The sequence below is a fragment of the Heloderma suspectum genome, chromosome 4 (genome assembly GCF_057233095.1).
Source record: "Heloderma suspectum isolate Gila_16-S chromosome 4, 16-S_ref, whole genome shotgun sequence".
Lineage (NCBI taxonomy): Eukaryota > Metazoa > Chordata > Lepidosauria > Squamata > Helodermatidae > Heloderma > Heloderma suspectum.
In genome coordinates, this window is record NC_139461.1 from 53,591,760 (window position 1) to 53,606,095 (window position 14,336).

Consider the following 14,336-nt stretch of genomic DNA (forward strand, 5'->3'; position numbering starts at 1 on the left):
TGAGCGCGGAGGGTGGGGCTTCTCCGTGCTGCATCCAAGGCAGCGCGGACGTGGGGGGAGGTCAGTTTTCCAGGGACTGACCTCGGAGCACGGGCTCTGAGGTCAGCTCCCAGAAAACAGCATATCCTATGGCTGTCTAGCCACTGTCTAGCAGCCATAGGATTGCTCCCTCCATTAGTGTTTTTGTAAGTGTTATGCCAGCCATCCTGAGCAATGAAAATGGGAAGGTGGAGTACAACACAGTTTTCCCACAGGGCACTCAAATCCTATATTCTTGAACAGAAGAAAGGAACACTGCTAAAGAGCATCTAAGGTTAATTATTTTTCTTGCCTCAAAAATAATTTCAATATAAAAGGGCAGAATCCAACAAGGCGCTTCCAACCCTGCCGATTCTCTTCTGCCTCACCAAGTCCATTGAGCAAGCCGCCCCCACCGCTTGTGCAACGGCAATTTAGCGCTCCTGGGGCCACCCGAAATGAGCAGAAACAGTCGTTTCTGGAAGGAGCCAGGTCAGTGGAGCTCGTTTCCGCTCATTTGGGGGCTTCCCCTAGGAAGCACTAAATCTCCCTTGCATAAGCACTGGGTCCTGCTTGCACCACAGCGTTGGCGGGACCCACCACTTGCAGAAGGGAATCAGAGGGGCAGAAAGGAATTGGCAGGAGAATAAGCACCCCATTGGATTCTATCCTATATGCCCATACTGCAGCCAAAATACAGAAGAGTAAGAATTCAATAAAAGTTTCATTTACGTACATCAAAATGCTGAGGTAAACACCAGGTTTTGGGAGGCTCTTGGCAAGATGCCCAGCCATCTCCTCCTTGACACTCACATTTCCCTCGGGTGTCAATCTGCTGAACCACACAGAGGAAGAGTTCAAGGAGAGTACTCCTCCATCTATTCGTTCTTGTCCCCCTGCTTTTATACTTGGAGAAGGCAGGTGAGCAGGCAGCGACAGCAAAGTGGCTCAGCACTGACGCCCCTACAGTGGTGTGAGCCTTGGCAAATGCCCGACAATACTGTCTCCTGAGGCCAGCCCTGTCAGTAAATCAAAACGTGCAATGTCTCCAGTGGCGTTCCTGCAAATTCCAAGTGCTCTAGAGATGGGATGAGCTCTCCCATGTTCACCCTGGATTCATTCAGAAATGATGTAAAATGTTTCACACACACACCCCACACACACAAACAACTCCCATGAGTGGAGGAAGGCTGGAGGAAGTTGGGTTTCCCCCAACACCATCCTTGATTTTTGCCCCTACAACCTGCACCCCCCCCAAAATATGTGCCCTGGCCCTCCCACTGCATTCGCCCCCACCACCTGTAGTCTACTTCCTCTCCTCAGAGATCCTGATACAGATTGTGCTTTCCCTGCCGTTGCTAGCAATGATAAAATAGTGAACTGTATCAGAACTGCTGGCCTGTGTGCGTGTGTGTGCGCGCACGTGTATGCAAGGATGTGCACATCTACGTGTGCATATGGCCCCCAAGCCAGCAACACATGCAGCCCTCGGGACTGAAAAGGTTGTGGACCCTTGCCTATTGCCTCTTTCTTTCCACTATTGAATGTAAATGTGTGACGTGTCTCTATTACATCCAACAGGGTGGGGTGGGGGGAGGATTAGAGCCTACATTCAATAGCAGGCATCCCGTGTGGGTCCTCCATGGGGAATGAGCTTCCCTTCATCCTCTGTTTTTTCTCCTGAAGTCTCTCAATATTTTCCCTGTTGAATGTCATTGAACAACGTAGCTCCATTACAATAAATTGTTTTGCTGTAAGAGGTTTCAGGGGCAAAATCTGAGGGGGGGGGAGGGAAGGAGCCCGTCTCCTCCTGATCCTCCACAGAAGATGGGCTCCCCCCACCCCCTTGCAACCTTTTGTTTTTCCTCTGTGGAGCCAGGCTCAGAAGAACTTTGCCACCATCTCTAGGAATTACTTTCATCGCAAACACTTAAGGCTGCATTAAAGGAAATCTTTTTGTGTAGTAGTCTTTCAAATTAAAAGTACACCCAACGTGATGCAAATGAATGCAAACCTGGAACCACTTCTCCAAAATATTTCGTTAAGTGTATAATGTATCTCAAAAAAGATATGCTGTCCTTCACTGGCCATTAAATACCTAAAAGCTCTCATGTTACCATCTGCAACCATAGTGGTACTTGACATTACTTAACAATATTGGATTAATTGTCACAACCCATAAGAATTTTTTTAAGTCTTACCAAACACTACCGTAGGGTGGGAGGGAGGAGTGTGCTCTCTACATAATACAGCTTGCGCAGAACTGCCTGTACCACGAGAGTCATTTATAGTATATAAAGTAGAAATTCTACCATTGTTAAACTGCCACTCAAAGACCTTGTTATAAATGAATAGCACATCACATCCATATATAACAGCCTTTTCTGTCAATCAAATATGTCATTCTGTACAGATCTAGCATCAAATTTGATTATTAAATTGGCAGAGGCTATAAAACATTGTTCTGATGTGGTATCAATCTGATCCAAGATGCAGCTGAAAGCCAAAATAACAAAAGAGCTTCCCCCACTGTATCTCCAAGCATTTATCTTAATCACGTGTCAATTACATGCAATTAGAAAAATATTTTTGCATTAGTGAAGGTTAAAATATGCTAGTAGAACACCTGCGGGATTGTAGACATATGGCAGATGATCAAGGGAGAAGAGGATCCTTATGTTGCCAAGCCAGCACTCCCCCACTCCAGCATTTTACATGGAGACAGGTGCTGCACAGTGTGGAGGAATGCCCTCCATCCCTACTCCCTGGCAGCTCAGATGCCTTGTGTCATGGAGAGGAAGGATACAGATTAAGAAGAAGAGGAGAGGGCTGTCAGCAACACTACAGCAGTTGGGTATGGTGTGTGTATATGTGTGTGTGTGTGTGTGTGTGTGTATCTATCTATCTATATATGGAGAGACATCCCCCACTATCCAAGATCAGTCCAACCCTACCACCTCCTCCATATTTAAGTTAAGGTGACGCTGACCACATAGGAAGGTCAGCGTCACCAAGATACAGATGTTCTCAAGAGGCATATATAAGGCTCGATGCATACTTTGCCAGCACAGCATGCGCGAGAGCAAAAAAAGAAACCCAATACCCCATGCTTGGGCTATATTTTGCAGTGGTAAAAAATGGAAGCGATAATCACTTGGATTGCTCAGATGACTGGTTAATTCCAATGCTAGTGTCACATGCCTCTGTTGGGGCAACAATGAAGTGATGCATCTGTGCTCCCAAAGGAGCCCACATGACCCTCACTCTTATGTAATCACCTCTAGTTGGCATCTAGCTCACGCTTGCTCAGATGCGTGTTCCTCATTTGCCCACTGTTCTGGGACTGCAAGCTAGCCACGCACATACTTTGTCAAATGTAAATTCTACTGCTGCAAATAGCACATCTGGGGTAAACAGCATCACTGGGGTGGCTTTTTGGTGGGAAAATGGTACAAGGAGGAAAGAATTAAGCCCACATCTCCCCACGCTGATCCTAGGGGTGGGCGGATAACTTACCTGGTTCTGTTCTGGGGCATACGCTGGGGGTGGGGAGGCGATCCGTCCCTCACCCTGGAATCCTCCCCAGCCAGCTCCGCTCCACGGGGAGTCCGCAGAGCTGCTGGCTGGCTCCGGCCACTGCCGGACTTCTGGCCACGGCCAGTCTGCAGATGCAAATGGCGTCCAGTGTAGGGGACGCCATTTGCGTCCCTGCCGTTGGCCATGATTGGCTACGTAAATATTTACGTAGCCAATCACGGCCAACGGCAGGGATGCAAATGGCGTCTGCTACGCTGGACGCCATTTTGTTCCACAGCCGAGCAGCGGATGAAGACGGCGACCCAGACCAGCTGCCGCCAGGTTGGTTCCGTCCCGGGGGGGATTTCGGGGGGTGGCAGGGGCAGTTAGTCCAGCCTCATTGGAGTCTGTGGCGGATTTCTCCGCCATCCCTAGCTGATCCAGATGGGGAGACACAGCTGCTTTTTGTGAAAAAAAGAGAGTGGACTGTTGCAAGAGCCTGGTTTAAAGCATGCCTTTAACGAAAATGCAGTTCAACCCAACAAACAAGTAATTTCCAAACAAAAGGAAATAAATAATATTAGTGACTTTGAGATCCATATATCATAGGATTTACACTTGATCAGGCATATGTACAAAACCAAGGACTGTGTACACATCCTTTGAGCTTCTCTTCAGGCAGCTCCTGTGCCAACTTATGTTATCAAAAAGGATCATTGGAGTTTTTCGGTCACATTGCTTCTTTTGGATAATGTAAAGACTCTTACACTGAGCAGCAGCAGCCTGAGCTCTAATTCCAACTCAGATGGAGAAAGGATTGCCAGAGATGCTGGAAGCCAACCCAGGCTCAGGCATCCTGTCGGTGCCTAAGCCTTTCTGATCAGAGATCCTTTACTTAAAGACCCCTGAATCGGAACCTCCAGAACACCAAAGGTGTTGACCCCTTCCACACCACAGACGCTTGCTGTCGTGTCAGCAGAACCCATCAGTGAGCCTAGAGGGGTTTGTGTGAGAGAAGGAAGATTGCTAGGTTCGACGCCACCTTTAAGGCCTTCCACTCCTCAAGGAAGGGCGGAGCCTGGAAGGGGTGGTCTGGGCCTGTTGCATAAAAGGCTTCTGCCCAGTCCTAGACTTCTTTGGAGCAAGTTGCTCATTTGGAGCACTCCATGGTTCTGCCTTGTCCCATGGGCTTCTTGCCTTCATCAGTTAAGTTCAGATAAAAAGATGTTTCTCAGGATGAGGCAAATGCAAAATAAGGAAAGGGAGTAATGTACGGAGGTGCATACATGCACATTATTGTTGTTGGTAAATCAAAGCCTATATAACAACGGTATTTATTTGTTTGTGATTTCTAAGTCACTTTATGGCAAACACCCCTGAAGCAACACACAAACAATTATCAACATAAACTGGAAACAATAAAACATCCTCCCCATAATAGTGTACTCAGGTGCTGAGGGAACAGAGTCAAAATGGAGTCACTGAGAAACAAGAGGGAGGTATCTGCATGCTCAAGGGAATCCCAAGAAACTCTCTGCACAAAACCTAAAGAAGGAACTCCCACGCCACGCCCACAGCCTAACAAGGACTAAATCCCAAGTGCCAGTTGGAAAATATAAAGAGAAAATGGGAGAGGGGCAGTGGGATGGAACAGCCTGCTGTAGAAGGGCATAGCTGCCTGGCTGGCGCTCTGAACACGAGCTCTGCCACCTTTATTCTCATACTTTTACAAAATTGCAGCAGGGCGGCAGATTAATCTCCTCTACCCCATCCCCTTCTTTGTTTAAATTAAATGCCACTACAACCAGAGCAAGCTGCAGCTTTAATTTTAAACTCAGGAGAAGAAAGCAGGGAGGAGAGGAAGCCCAACAACACCCTCACAAGTGACGGGTTTTAAAATACATTAAAAGGAAAGAAAGAAGAAACCATTGCTCTGGTAAGCACCCACGCGCACCTCAAACGAACAAGCCACTGTTCTGCTCTGGAAAAAAACAAATGGCTACTCCAGTTTATCTCCTGTAAACTGGGGTGGTGAACTGAGGAGGCCATTTTAATTCAGCTTTGATTGTAAAATCATTCTTACAGACAACGATGTCACATCTTAGGTATCTATAGATATCCCTTTCACAATGTTTGTCATCTTTCTTTGTTTTCAGACGTATACATAATACACACTTCAACAGCAAGAACATTAAAGGCAGATCTGAATAATAAAAAGATTAAAATGTTCCAGAATTAGCCACAATGCTCCCAAAATATCCACAGAAAATGAGAAATGACATTGATCCATATTCTTACTATCCTATAAACTTTCTGAAGCAGGGACTTTATGTTGCTATGACATATACTGCAGATAAGTAAATCGCACATTTAACTTACCATTTCTTAAAATTAAAGGCAAGGTTAATACTTAAATTTCTGATCATAGAGCTGTAGCACTATGGGAACAACTACTTTCCTTACCAGACAAGAGGAGAAATAGTCTTCCTAAACTAGAAAAAGAACAGAAATTAGACTAAATTAAAAGATAAAACTCATATGAGTATGACTTTGATCAAAACAGTGCACAGTAGCGCACCTTTTGTACAACAAGAGAGTCTACAGAAAAGTACTTAAGTTACAAAAGCCATTGAAGAAGGTTTCATGGGGCCTTGACAGATCACATGCTGACAGCGCTACTGCTGGAGTCTCGGTGGAAATCTAGTTCAGTATAATTAACAAAAGGACTTGAACTACACAAAGACAAGAGGAATTTTTTAAATAATAAAAAGCAGAGGCTACAGAGTTTTTCATTAACCAAAATGACTGATCATGAATGTAAAGTTTAGCTCATAAAAGGAGGGAGGGGGGGAAGCTGAACTACATGATAAATTTATATGACACTTTTGTTAACTGTGGGTGGTAAATTACAATGAACTTTCCACAGGAGTGCATTTTCCTCACCACACATTACTAACATTGCTAGGTGTCAGATCCAGCTCCTGTAGTTTAGGGAGAAGACATCTGCGGTTTTCAAGAGCAGGTCTCCTAGTCACTCAGATTAGTAGGGATCTGAAAGGTGTTATGCTGGTCTCTTGGCACTTTTTCCCATCTGGACAGAGCTGGGTGATAGCGCCCAGGGTGAATCCTTTCTTAAAATTCCTCAGGTCACCAGTTCAAGAGCTACTACAGATCTGAGAAATTGTCCACATACCATGGCAGCCCCCATATAATCACCTCAGTAGCTCCTGGGGAAATTATGTGTAGGCTCTCATAATAAAAGAATAAACCTCATGTATATGCTTCAGTCGCACTTCTTCAAATCTAAATAATCTTGGGACTCATCTTTTGCCTTTTGGGGTGAGGCAAGGGAACATAATTATTCTACCTTTTTTGTTTCCATGTTCAGTTTTTCTGGGTAACCACTCTTAAATTTACTTCCAACATGATTTATTTAGACCAGGGGTAAGGGGCTTCCTTCAGCCCAACGGCCAAATTCAATTTCAGATAAACTCTTGGGGGCTGCATTCCAGTGGTGGGCAGGGCCAAAGACAAAAAGGTGTGGGGCCAAAAATACAAAAATACCAGCATATTGTAGCTTATGAACATGAGAAGAGCCATACTGGATCAAACCAAGGGTCTGTCCCTAGTTGGTTCCCTGCTTTCTGATGTATTTAAAGAATGATTTGCTCTTAGCCTTGATATTGTTAGTGACATGTTCTTCAAAATGCTTTTTTATAACTCTTATGGTCTGCTTGCATTTCCTCTACACAACTTTATGTTTCTTTTTTGTTCTCCGCTTTTGGGCAAGACTTCGATTTTCTGAAGAAAGCCTTCTTTTCTCTGATAGCTTCCTTGAGTCCAACCCCCTGCTCAATGCAGGAATCCAAGTCAGAGCATCCCTGACAGACAGCTGTCCAGCCTCATCTTGAATGCCTCCAGTGTGGGAGAGCCCCTCCCTAGGCAATTGGTTCCATTGCCGTATTGCTCTAACAATCAGAAAGTTTTTCCTGATGTTCAGCCGGAATCTGAGCCCATTATTCCGCGTCCTGCAGTCTGGGATGATCGAGAAGAGATCCTGGCCTTCCTCTCTGTGACAGCCTTTCAAGTACTTGAAGAGTGCTATCCTATCTCCCCTCAGTCTTCTCTTCTCAAGGCTGAACATGCCCAGTTCTTTCAGTCTGTCCTCATAGGGCTTTGTTTCCAGTCCCCTGATCATCTTTGCTGCCCCCCTCTTAAGCGTTCTGGTCCAGGGGATGATAGCATGCGCCCAGTATTGTCTCACCTCCTCACTGAGACTCTTCAGCTTCACCTGTCTAGCTGCTCTATGCAGAGCACAGGTACACAGGTAGCATTTCATAGAATGACACCCTCCTTCCCCAAAACCCCTATTGTCTGTGGCAGCAGCAGAGCTGTCACCCAAGAATTAGGGCACAGCTATCAGGTTCCCAAAGGTCTTGTCCAGCAACCTCTCTCTGCTTCTCTCAGCTTCTCCAGAACATCAGCCTTGGCTTCAAGGGAACAAACTTGTTCCATGAAATCCCAGAGCTCATTACACCAAGCACATATCCACGTTTTCTGTCCAGAGGGCAGATAGTTATACATGTGGCACTCAATGCAATACACTGGATGAATCCCACACTGCTGCTTTCTACCTGCATAACTGATTTTTTATTGTTATGATTGTGTTTGCTTACCTGGAAAACTAAGTTATTCACTAGAAGAAAGTGGGGAAAAGTCTATGGCCCTGGCCTCCTCACTCTGTTGCTAAACTCGCAAAGGTGCTTAACTCACTTGTATACTTCTTAACTTGAGGCTTTGCCACTGGGGCTGAGATGCTTCAGAGAGGCATTTCAACCTTTTAGAAAAGGGGAAAAACTGCACAAAAGCCAAGAAACTACCCAATTATCAGTGGTTGGTGGAAAGGGATGTGGACATCTGAGGAACCTAGGAGGGTCAGATTGGGACCCAAGGAGTGCCATATTTGGCATCCAGGCCTGGGGTTCCCCACTTCTTATTTAGACATTCAAAGATAAATCATTACTGAAAAACTTACTGTAGAAATTATATAGAAGAGAGCCAGTTGGAAAGCCATCTGAATCAGAGATGTTTAAAATTCTCCACATCAACATTTTTTCCTGGATTTGTGTGTTCTGAATTACATGGGATTGTTTGTGGAGTAGCAATCCACCATTCTTCTATTTTTGATTGACAGGCTTGGTACAGACAGCTGAACATATGCACTTTGCCACAGCTTTCACCCTCCTCTGCTCACTTGCACTACTACCACCCTGGTGCAGTTATAAACATGCACAATTGGTTGCACACACTGAATGAAGTATAGCATAAAAGAAAAATATTGATGCTGCGTGTGCATGTAAGGAATAACATGAATACACAGAATAAACTGACTGCATGTGTGCCAAATCTGGAATAAATTTAGAAATTCTCCATGTTAAAACTGGAAGGAAGGCGGAATGGAGCATGGAGCAGACACAACTCAATAATAAAATAGAGTAGAAGAAAATAATTAGTATTTATTCTTAAACCGAATTAAGAAAAGTATATGCAGAAGCGCATCAATCAATTCCTAAACCTTTGTAGGTACTAAGAACCTCTACCTGCCCAGGTAACAGAGAGGGATGGGGCGGTAGTAGCTAACAGAGTTTGTCCCACAGTGCAATCTGGTTGAACTAATCTAATCTATTTGTAAAAGTTGACACAGGAAGTTGAGAGAGTGATAGGCATGTAGGGTCACCAGAGAAGCCTTTGGACTCAAGCTCCACTACTAACAAGCTCCCCTACTAACCTGTTCCGCTACAGAAGGATTTGTATTTTATGGGGTGTGTATGCTGCTGTATTCATGGAATTATGGATTTCCGTCCCACCTACCCCCATCAATTTTTCTTTCCTTCAGAGTTCCCAAGCTACAGTGCAGCACCTCTGCAATTAGGAGATCATTAATACCACAAAATGTACAGAGCCTTTCAAATAGTTTTCTAACCTTTAGGCATACACATAGACCCCATTAGCTTTAATATGAGTCATGTGTGTGCATCAAGGGGCGAATGGGCCAATTAGAGCCAGTAAAACATATCTATTAATCTTCAGGGTCATATTCAAAGTCACGTAGTCCAAAATAATGTTTATGAAAATGAGTTACTATACAAGCACAGGGAATAGGCCTGGTGATTGTTAAAACTGTGTGAGTGAATTGTAATGACTACATTTTTGTTTGTATTAATGCAAGTATACAGAGATGCTGCACGATGAAAAGAACATTGTTTACAGGGTTTAGTTAACAAAGAGTTTACAGTAGATAGCAAGGTTTAGCTCCACTGTAGCACACAGATGGGGTTTCAACCTGGTTGAAATCAGAGGGTATCAGGAGTTTCCCCATTATGCATGTTCCGTAGCATAGTAGCTAAAAATGCTAGTAGTTCAGAAGATACTTGTCGCTAAGCAGATGCTACTGAAAACAGAGCAGGGATAAAACTGTGACAGAGATTTTGAGATGAGGGCAGGTTTGGCCTCTGAATTTCCTTTGGGTTGCATTACAGGCATAGACTCCTCAAGGTGGTTTCTGGTGCCACTGGTAAAATCCTCTCCATTTCTCTCAGGCAAGAACATCACACTAACAAAGAGCTATAGAATTCAGGTGTGTTGGAGAGATCGTCATTTCAGTGAGTGTCCAGAAAAAACACATTTCACCCCCATTTTTTAATAGGCGTAGGGTACTAGCATATTCCTACAAGCCTGCTGCCCTTCCTGATCATGAGTGCTGTGCAGTTTCTTCAGAGCCCTTCTAATTCACTTTTTTCTCTTGCTTTTTCATCAAGCCTTATTCTTCGCCTACTAATTCTTCAGATTGCTCTTTCTCAACCCATTATTTACTCTCCACCCTTCCTTCACCTTCTTTGCCTCTGGGTTCCCTATCCCCTAGCTTCCCTACATCCCAGGACTTCTTCCTCTCCATAGCCATGCCATGAATGAAGTTTTAATCCCAGCCAAACTGACAACATCCCCTTTGTTGCCTGAGTAACAGAATATTACAAACCATCACACCAGGTTAGCCAGTGCCAGTCTCTTTAGTGCCACAAATGCAATATAGTACAGAACAATCTTCCCCAGCCCAGTGCCATCCAGATGCATCTGGCTGGGGCATGCTGGGAGTTGTAGTCCAATATACCTGGAAGGCTCTAGGTTGGGGAAGACTGGTATAGCTTACCTACTTCTATACAAAGATCTAACCCACTGCCATCATTGCAGCAAATTAGTTCAAGGCTGGATGTTTTCTGCTTCTTCTAGGACTGATCGGGTGAGACCAGCTATGGACGACGGATGTCAAAGGTATAGGGAGAAATGCTGCATCCCTTGGCCTCTACGGAACTATAGCAGATCAGTTTGGCCTGAAGTATATGTATGTATGTGTGTGTGTGTGTGGGGGGGGGGGTTCTGGAGGGAGAGAGAATAACTATCAACTTCAAAGGTGTATCAAATGCAGCAGTAAATGATCAAGGTCTGAAAGCTGTGGGGAGTAGGGAAAATGTTCTGTCTTATTCACATGTTAGGATGGAAGAAACAAGTTCCATTGTTCAGCTTGTGAGAAATATATTTCATACACATACCATTTTTTCCGACCCCCCCCAAAAAAACCCCAATGCATTTTACCAATGCAAAAACTAGACTTTGTCTTTTGTTTGTTTGTAAGATGTAAATCTATTGTTCATTTTTTAAATGTTGGTTTTAAAAAAAATCTTGAGTTTATGCCTCTAAACACTATCTAGTACAGGTATCAATGACAGAGTGATCTCAACAAATTCCAAAAGGGGAAAGTCAATAACAAGAATTTCAATAATGCAGATGCTGACAGAACTAGAAATGAGCATAACAAAATTCCATGAGCGTCTTTCTATTTGAAAGCTCAGGGGGAAGACTGAAATTCCACAGATGAAGTTTCTCCCACCCCAGTATGACAGGAGTGGGGAAACCTATTTCTGTTGAATTCAATGTTGCTTCAGAGCTCTTAAAAGACCATGTGCTCTTCCAGATGGAATATACCAGGTATAGGCAACCTGGTGCCCTCCAAATGTTTTGGACTACAACTCCTATAATCCCTGACCATCCGGAGGGTATAAGTTTCCTATCCTTGGCATATACTCTCAACTTACAAATAGGAAAGCAGAAGTGATTAGCTTCCACTTTCTAGCAGAGTTTTGGTGCCTTCAGCAGCTGTGCAAAGGACCAAATGTCAAAGGATGAAGCTATTTATCTCGCCGTGGGCATACAGTGACAGGAGAAATTTCACCTTATGATACAAGGTGAGTGGGAAGGTGGCAATCCCAATTAGGACCAAAAGGAAGAGTTCACAGGTCAAGCGAAAAGAATAGTAACTAGGGAGAGTGGCTGGTTATGGAATAATTACATGTAGGACATAACTGCTCCCAACAGTCCAGATTTAGGGACAGGGTTTAGGGACACAGGCTCACATCATGGATTATCCGCTCAGTGCAAATAGTTCCATCTTCACTTTAAAGCTGGCAACATTGTTACATTGTCATTCTTCTCTCTCTTTTTGCATGCCAGTTTCCATTCCACAAATGGTGTGCATGGAAGCAATTATGAACAGATCCATATGCACAAATTTGTTTTATATGACAGAGATAAATCATATGTGCAAACTGCATCAAATTCATGAAATGGGCTACAAATGTGATACAAAAAAAGAGAAGATATTCAAAATTGAACAACTAGAGCAGGGTGTTATTTGGTCTAGGGTCAGTCCTGACCAAATGGCTTAAGAAAGTACATTTGGGTGAGAAAATACTTTCTCTTCCCTTTATTTAAATAGTATTTTATCACACAAATGTGCTTTCTTAAACTATTTGGTCAGGGCTGAGAAAGGAACAGAACAAATCAAAGTCTGTATAGTCTGGGAGTCTTCCTGGACTGTCCGCTAAATGGGGAAGCCAGGGTGGCTGCAATATCCAGGAGTGCGTTTTACCAGCTTAGGATGGTACACCAACTGCAGCCCTATCTGGAAAGGAAAGACCTTGCCTCAGTTATCCATGCACTAGTGATACTGAGGCTGGACTACTGTAATGTGCTGCCTTTGAAGACATTTCAGAAACTTCAGCTGGTGCAGAATGCGGCTGCTGAGTGTTGGTGGGGACTTGGAAATCTGATCATATAACGCCTATATTGCACCAGTTACACTGGTTACTGGTGTTTTCCAAGTCCAATTTAAAGTGCTGGTTTTGACTGTTAAAGTCTTAAACAGTTTTGGACCAAATTACTGGAAGGACCACCATAATGGCCTGCCTGCACTTTAAGATCAGCAAGAGAGGCCCTTCTCATTTGCTCACCTTTGAGGGCAGTTAGGTGGGCAACTACATGAGAGAGGGCCTTTTCTGCAGTGGCCCCACACCTCTGGAATAAGCTGCCATCAGGAGTCTACCAGGCCCCATCATTACAGTCTTTTAGGAAGTCCCTGAAAACCTGCTACTTTACTCTGTTCTTCCCCTGATTATCATACTGTGTTGTAGCTGCAGTTGTATGTGGTAGCTTTTGTTTTTATGCTGTTTGTTTTTTAAGATGTTTGCTGCTGTTGCTGTTTTTCCTGTTGTATTGGCTTTTATTATGCAAGTGTTATTGTTATAAGCCTTGCCCTGAAAGACAGCCAAGAAATATTTTAAATAAATAAATAAAATGCACCAATAAGAACTACAAAGATCCTTCAGAATTTTTTTTTAATTTTATGGGTAAGGGCTACATTTTGTAAAGGCTAAAACTCTCTACAGCAACTATTCAGTCCTGCAGACATGATCCTTCCATGAAAAGGATGAAGGAACATGAGAACTTTATAACATTATGTACATCGGCCAGAGAGGGAGGAGCTGCAGGGAGCTCGCTCCACCCCTCTCTGCTAGAAAGAACTTGCAGCTCCAACTGACAGCTCCCAGGGACTGCAGACTCTGGCCTCACCCATCAGCTGGAGAACTGAGGGCCACTGGGGGGCTGCACCTCCTGCCTCCCAGGAAGAACACAGGGGGGAGATCAGTGATGTATTTACTTTCTTTCCCCTCCTCCCTCCCAATCCCTTTTCCTTTTGTGTTGTGTCTTTTAGATTGTAAGCCTGAGGGCAGGGACAGTCTTAATATTCATCTTTGTAAGCCACTCTGGGAACCTTTTTCGGCTGAAGAGTGGGGTAAAAATGCCCTAAATAAATAAATACGTATAGTGTGAAAAAATTGTAATTTTCTGCTTCTCTAATTCTATTAGAACTTGGTTGCCTAATTAAATTGATTGGCAGTAGATTCAGAATAGACCAAAGAAAGTTCTGCACAAAACACATAATTATTATTAATTACATATTCGCCGCCCAATTTAGTAATAGCTACAGGCTCAGTCACCTGTTAAAAAAAAGGTTGAACATATTTTTGGAGGAAGAGTCTTATCAACAGTTATTAGCAATTACAGGTAAGTAGAACCTCTAAGTTCGGGGGGAAAAAAATAACCATTGGCTTTATGCCTTTAGCTCAGCCTTCCCCAACTTGGTGCCCTCCAGATGTGGACTACAATTCCCATAATCCCCCAGCCAGCTGTAGTCCAACCCCTCTGGAGGGCACCAGATTGGGGAAGACAGACTTGAGCTGGCCGCTGTTAGAATCCAGCACTGGACTATACTAGTCCAGTATATTATTATACTTCCTAATATTCCCTCGCTCGCTCTCTTCCCTGGCCTGAATCCAATTTCTCCACGCATACCTTATTGGCCAGCGGGTCGTGGCTCCCCTGCCATGTGATTGGATCCACCTACCGTT